Consider the following 6,304-nt stretch of genomic DNA (forward strand, 5'->3'; position numbering starts at 1 on the left):
GGATATTTTTCTTTTAGTTGCAGCATGTGGGATCTAGTTCCCTGACCTGACCTGACCTGGCCCCCTGCATTGGGAGTGTGGAGTCTTAGCCACTGGACCACCAGGGAAGTCCCAACCCAGTTTTTTTAATTTACTTTTTTTTTAATTGAGGTATAAGATTCATGCCTCACATTAACAAATGTGAAGGGTATTGCTTGGTGAACTTGTGCATGTATGTGTGTATGCCCCTGTGACTACAACCCAGACCTAGCACGGAGTATTTCAGCCCCACGGGAGGCTCCCTCAAGCCCCTCCCAGTCAACACCGTCCCCTCAAGAGAGAGGTGACTGCTCTGACTTGTTTCAGCACAGATTGGCTTTGCCTGTTCTTGAACCTCATGCAAAAGGACTCCTGGGGCACTCACTCTTTGTGTCTGGCCCAATTTATTGGACGTGAGGTCTGTGGGGGTCATCCACGTTGTTTCAGCAACTCTAGTTCTTTCTTTTTCATAGCTGAATAGCCTCCCATTGACCAGCTCTGCCGCAACTGATTGATCTGTTCTGTGGATGGACGTTTGGTTGTTTGCAATATTTAATTCATAACATTAAAGCAGCCACAGCCTCCTTAGATACATCTTTTGGTGCATATAACCATGGCTGCCCATTCTTGAGAACATATTTTAAAGGGAATGCCTTGTTAAGAACTCCAGGGAGGGAAGGAGGGATGAAACATAATTGATCTCTTGCCTGGCACCATGAACTTTTTTGCGTCCACTGGACCAATCACAGGGGAAGAAGAACAGAGACAGAGCAGCCTCCAAGAGGGACTCTACCCACCTCGTCCCTGCGTCTAGAGCCACCGTGACTGTGTGAATGCATGATTGTGTTCATCTCCTAGGGCAGCCATAACGAACTACCACAGACTTGGTGGCTTAAAACAACACAGATTTATTCTCTCATAATTAAGAAGGCCAGGGAATTCCCTGGTGGCCCAGTGGTTAGGACTTGACACTCTCACTGCCAAGGGCCTGGGTTCAACCCTTGGTTGGGGAACAAAGATCCCCCAAGCTGCTCAGTGCAGCCAAAATAAAAAAAATAAAAGAGGTCACAGTCCCAAATCACCATGCTGGCAGGGCTGGTTGCTTCTGGAGACTCTAGGAAGAGTCGGTTCAGTGCCTCTCTCCCAGCTTCTAGTGGGTGCAGACAGTCCTTGGTGTTCCTCGGCTTGGAGCCACATCACTCCAGTCTCTGCCTCCATCATCGTGTGACCTTCTTCCCTGTGGGTCTCCGTATTTCTGTGTCTACAAATCTCTCCTAAGAGGACACCAGTCATTGGATTAGGGGCCCACCCTTATCCAGTCAAATCTCATCTTGATTACATCTACAAAGACTTTGTTTCCAACTAAAGTCACCTTTGAAGGGACTGGGGACTAAGATGTCAATATGTCTTTTAGGAAGACAATTCAACCCACAATGGTGATTATGACTCTGCAAGTTTGTGTGTGGTGTACATGAGTGTGTGTGTCAATGTGGGTATGAATAAGTGTAAGGGAGGAGTGAGAGTATATGTGTGAGTGTTTCTGGTTGTGCTTATGTGGCTGTGGACACATGTACAAAAGCATGTATGTATGTGTGCCCTGTGTCCATGGCTTGGACAACCTTCTGGAAGGGCTGAGAAACGTGGCAAGGTAGCGAGATAGCCACAGGCCTGGCTCCACGCTCCCAGCTGGGGCGGCCCCATGAGTCAAGAGGGCGGAAGACTGTGAGAGGCAAGGACAAGGCTGTTTGCTGAGCTGGGTACAGCCCGGGAGGTCGAGGCAGTGGCTCCAGGCAGCAGCGTGGTTCCCAGGTCCTCTTCCAGGAACGTTCCTAGAAGGCCCCTCCACCCAAGCACCCATCCCCAGAACCCCATTTGCCTGGATGGGGCGGTGCGGGCTGACTCATCCCCTCCCTGGGCTGGAAGCCAGCACTCAGCTACCTGTTGGGCCAGTCAAGTAGGGGCGGGGCAGTCAGTCAGCCCCTCCCAGGCCCTGCCCTCAGGCCAATCCGGAGCAGCGCCCCATCAGCCCCAACACATGACCAGGGCTGGACCCCAGGAAGTGAAGAAAGCCAGCGGTGAGCACATGGTCAGGTAAGGCCCCGGATGAAAGCTGCTTTTCTCCCCAGGGCAGCTCTGGTAGGCAAACCCACCACCCAGAGACAGGACATTTGGAGGGTCTCCTCAACAGTTATGTGGGCTGGGGGTCACCTCCTTTAAACTTCCCTACCAAGTTTAAACAGGGTCCTCATTATCCCCATCTTACAGATGCAATCGCTGAGGCCCCAAGGAGTTAGACCATCTGCCTAAGATGCCACACATTTGTTTATATTTGTTGGAACTTTCTTATTCTCTCTGGAAATCCATCCCTGGCCCCCACCGCCAAACTCAGACCACAGCCGCTCCCACTTGCCCACTACATTCCCTTCCCACCCTTCCCCAGGAAGACCCCCGGCCCATGGGGTAGGATCCGTGGAGGGAGAGGGGCTGGTGGTGGTCTCTCATCCCACCTTCCTGGGCTCCTCTCTAGGGTCCCGGTTTTCATTTTGGTGTGGTGGTGAGCTTGTTGTCTGTGAGGATGTCGGCTGGTTTGTGTGTACACAGGAGAAGGGGATGCGCGGCATACCTCCGGGTGGGTTTGCCTGCCTGGGATACCCGGGGGCATGGCTGCAGGCTGCATCTGCGAGTGTGCCCTGGTGCAGGTGTGTGAGCCGCTGTGGGGGTTCAGAAGAGCCTGCCCCCCACGTGTGTGGGTGTCCACAGGGTGCCGCCCCACCGCTTCCCACTTACCAGGTCACCGCCACCATCCTCGGCAGAGCCCCCGGCCCAGGTGAGAGCCTGATGAAAACCGCCTGTGACTGGGGACAGGCACACCTGAGTCTCAGGCCCAGACCCGCTCACTCAGGAACTCAGGGCTGCGGTGCCCTTGAGCAGGCATCACCCCACCCAGACAGCAGCCGTGTTCTCACCCAATGGGATGGGGCGATTTGGGGTGGGGTGGGGGCGGGAGGGAGACCGCAGCATGGCTTCTCCCGCCCCTAGGAGTGCAGGGAGCTCCGGGCTCCCCAGATGAAAGGCTCAGTACCCCAGCGCTCGGTAGACTGTGGCGAGGGGCGGGGGTTGGGGGGGAGAAGGTCGTGCCAGGACTTGGCACAGACTACAAAGTGTGGGGGGCACCCCCCAGCACTCCCGCTGCCGGCTGGCAGGGGGAGGGGCTGTGACGTTCGGTGGCCTCATGCAGCCGGGAGGAAGTAGCTAATTGCTGACCTGATGACTGGGCAGCCTGAGGAGTGGGGTGATGATGCCACTCGCAGAAGCAGGCTCCCGGGATCAAGGAGGGGGCCCTGCAGGGACAGAGCAGGGCAGGCTGTGCTCTGCAAAGGCTGAGGTGGCTGTGGCCAAAGGAGCAGGGGGTGGGGGTGGTTGAGGCTGTGACCGTGGGAAACGGCTTCTCCCAGGCTTCCCTGAGCTTCAAGGGAAAAGAGTTCAGAGGCCCCGGGGGGGACAAGGGGATTGGGAAGGGGCGACAGTGGGGGTGGAGGGGGAGGAGAGGGTGGCAGAGGCGTCCTCTTGTTTCCCCTCCACCTACGGTCCCCCCACCTTCCCTTCTGTCCCCACCCCCACCTTTGTCCCCTCCCTGGCCCCTGTGGCCCAGGTTGGTGAAGACGGAGATAGAGGTCTCTTTTCACCACAAGACCGCCAGGCACAAGCATCCTACGTGGCCATACCTACCGTGCTGAAGGCCAGAGCATCCAGGAGGTGTATGAGCCATCAGCCGTCCCCAAGGACAGGAACAGAGGGTGCTGTTACAGAGGACAGCACAGGCAAAGGCTGGGTGGTGGGGTTTGTGAGGCTGATGGACGACAGAGGCTTGGCAGCAGTGGTTTTGGGGAGAGAGGAGGGGTGCAGGGCCATTCTGCACTGAGTGCCACCCTGCCCCTTCCTGGCAGAAAACTGTGGGTAACCAGACTCAGATATTCTTCCACACGCTGGGCACAGCTTCTGCTGAGGCAGGGGGGGTCAGGACCAGTTCGAGAGCCACACTGAATAAAGACCCACCCTCCAAGTCCCCAGGTCCTTCAGCTCTAAAGAACCTGCAACCCTTAATGCCAAGAAACAGGACCCATCCAGCTGCAGTTCAGTCCTCTGGGCCCCCAGCGCCCCCTGTAGGCAGGACGCTACACCAGTAGGGGGAGGGGCCTCCACGTGCTGGGAAGAGAAAAGAAGAGACTTGCTCTCCAGGAGGTACGAAGACCCCACCTCAGGAACCTGCAGTGGGATAAAGGCACAAACGTTGACCTCAAAGCTCCAATCTGAAATTCAGCCTCTGTCCTCAGGAAGCTTCTACTGTGATGGAAATATACACACTACCATCAGAACTCCATTCAGAAAGGTGAAACACAGCATCTGGCTTCAGAAAACATACCATCCCAGGGTAGAGAGACACACAGCCCCACTGAATTTTTAGGAAGCCCCCAATCTATTGCAGACATATACTAGACATTTCAGTGATTCTAGGGCTGCTAGAAAAATGAATACAAGACGTAAAAAAAAGTGTCCAGTTAAATCTGAATTTCAGATAAACAATGACTTTAGTATAAGTATATCCCATATAATACATGGGGTAGACTTATACTTTAAAAAAGTATTCATTGTTTATTTGCAATTCAAATATAACTGGACATCCTGTACTGTTATTTGCCAAAGCTGACAACCCCAGATGCCCCCAGTCCGAGGGCAAGAGGACACCCCCACCACACGCACACCCAGACATGGAAATGGAGGTAAACGTGAGCGAGCTTCCTGCTCCTGGAGTAGTGAAGGAGGTGAGTCCTGGGGCGCCGGCTCGCAGCAGTTTAAAATTCCTTCCAGGCCAGATCCCTAATCCCTCGGTGCACAATGGCAGCCTTCTCCCCCGCCGCCCGCGCCCACGCCCTCCCCCGCGGGGCCGTGGCAGTGCCACCACGGGCCTCTTTAAGCCCCTTTGAAGCCGCCTGAGCCCCGCGCCGCGGGAGGCCCCGCCGCTATGCCAGCTATGCCAGCTATGTCCCCGGCCGCCGCCGGCCACCACCGCTCCCCCATTAATACTGGCTAATCTGGCTAATAAATAAACTCCCCTCCCAGCCTCAGCCCCCTGCTCGCTCCCCTCTAGCTCCCCTAGAATTGACTTCAGGGCTCTGCTGGAACACACGTCCTCAACTCCCTTCTCCCACTCCCTTCCTGATGTTTCTGACTTTTTTTTCCTCTCACTGGCCGGACTCTGGCCGAATTCGGGGGACCTCTGCCTCGCGCGATGCATCAGTATCTCCTTCAGTCCACCTGCGCGCAGGGAGCCTGCCACATGGCTGGGTGCAGGGGACCGGACTCGAAGCTGGGGAAAGAGCCGCAGGACCTAGGAGCGCCCCCTGGAGGGGGGACGAGGCTCTGGCCACGCCCCTCGCTGCCCCGCCCCCCAGACCCCGCCCACTGTGTCCTCGGAAGTGGGGAAGCTCCTCCAGCAGCCCCGAACAGGTGGCTCCTCGCCCGGGGAAAGTGCCGGCCCCTCCCCGGGCAGGAGTCCCTTCTCCGCAGCCTTTGTCGTCCCCTGCGTCCCAACCCGGGCTTCCGCGAGTCTGACTCAGAGCCGAGCCCGCATCGCTTCACCTCCTCCAACACACCCGCAGCGCGCGGAAAAATTACAGTATTTCAGCGGCACTGCTAATGTGCTCTAATTACCCACCGCCGCTCTCTTCCGCGGCTCTCAGTGGCATTGGGCCAACGCGCCATAATTAGGCCGTCCCTCCCCGGTCCTGGAACACCGCCGTCACCTGTCCCCTGTCCCTCGCCCCCTGTCTCCAGGGGTGCTCGCCTCGGCCCCTCCCGCAGCCTCCTGCCGCCCTCCGGGACTGCACCTTGGTCCCAGGAGAGAGTTAGGAGACCCCACCTGGGATGGGGAGTGGGGAGGTGCAGGACTTGGAGACCTGACCCAGGCCTGAAGGGGGCCCTCCCCTTCTGTAAGGCTACAGTCTTTGAGATCTCTGCTGGAAGGGACTGGGAGAGTGGGGAATGGGGCAGGACTCTCTCCATTGAGGTCTATTGGAAAGTTAACTGTTTGGGGCGGGGGTGGTTAGGGCGCCTGGGCAATAGTATCCCATTTTGCACATGAGGCTCAGAGAAGTAAGGCTCTTAGGGAAGACCACCCAGCCAGAACTTCCAGATCAGCTCATTTAAAGAGTCGGACAGGCTCCTTCTCCTAACAGGGGAATTACATTTCTGTGAAGAAAGATGATATCCCCATCACAGACTGGGA

At 56.6% G+C, this 6,304-nt stretch overlaps 1 long non-coding RNA gene across 1 annotated transcript; it reads right to left on the reverse strand.

Moving 5' to 3' along the window:
* Positions 1-902: 902 nt before the first annotated feature.
* On the reverse strand, positions 903-2,898 carry LOC132343620 (uncharacterized). Its single transcript, XR_009492542.1, has 2 exons — positions 2,806-2,898; positions 903-1,292 (listed from the first exon to the last, which is right to left on the reverse strand). It is a non-coding gene; the product is annotated as an uncharacterized lncRNA (long non-coding RNA).
* Positions 2,899-6,304: the final 3,406 nt, after the last annotated feature.

The sequence above is a fragment of the Bos taurus genome, chromosome 23 (genome assembly GCF_002263795.3).
Source record: "Bos taurus isolate L1 Dominette 01449 registration number 42190680 breed Hereford chromosome 23, ARS-UCD2.0, whole genome shotgun sequence".
Classification (NCBI taxonomy): Eukaryota; Metazoa; Chordata; class Mammalia; order Artiodactyla; family Bovidae; genus Bos; species Bos taurus.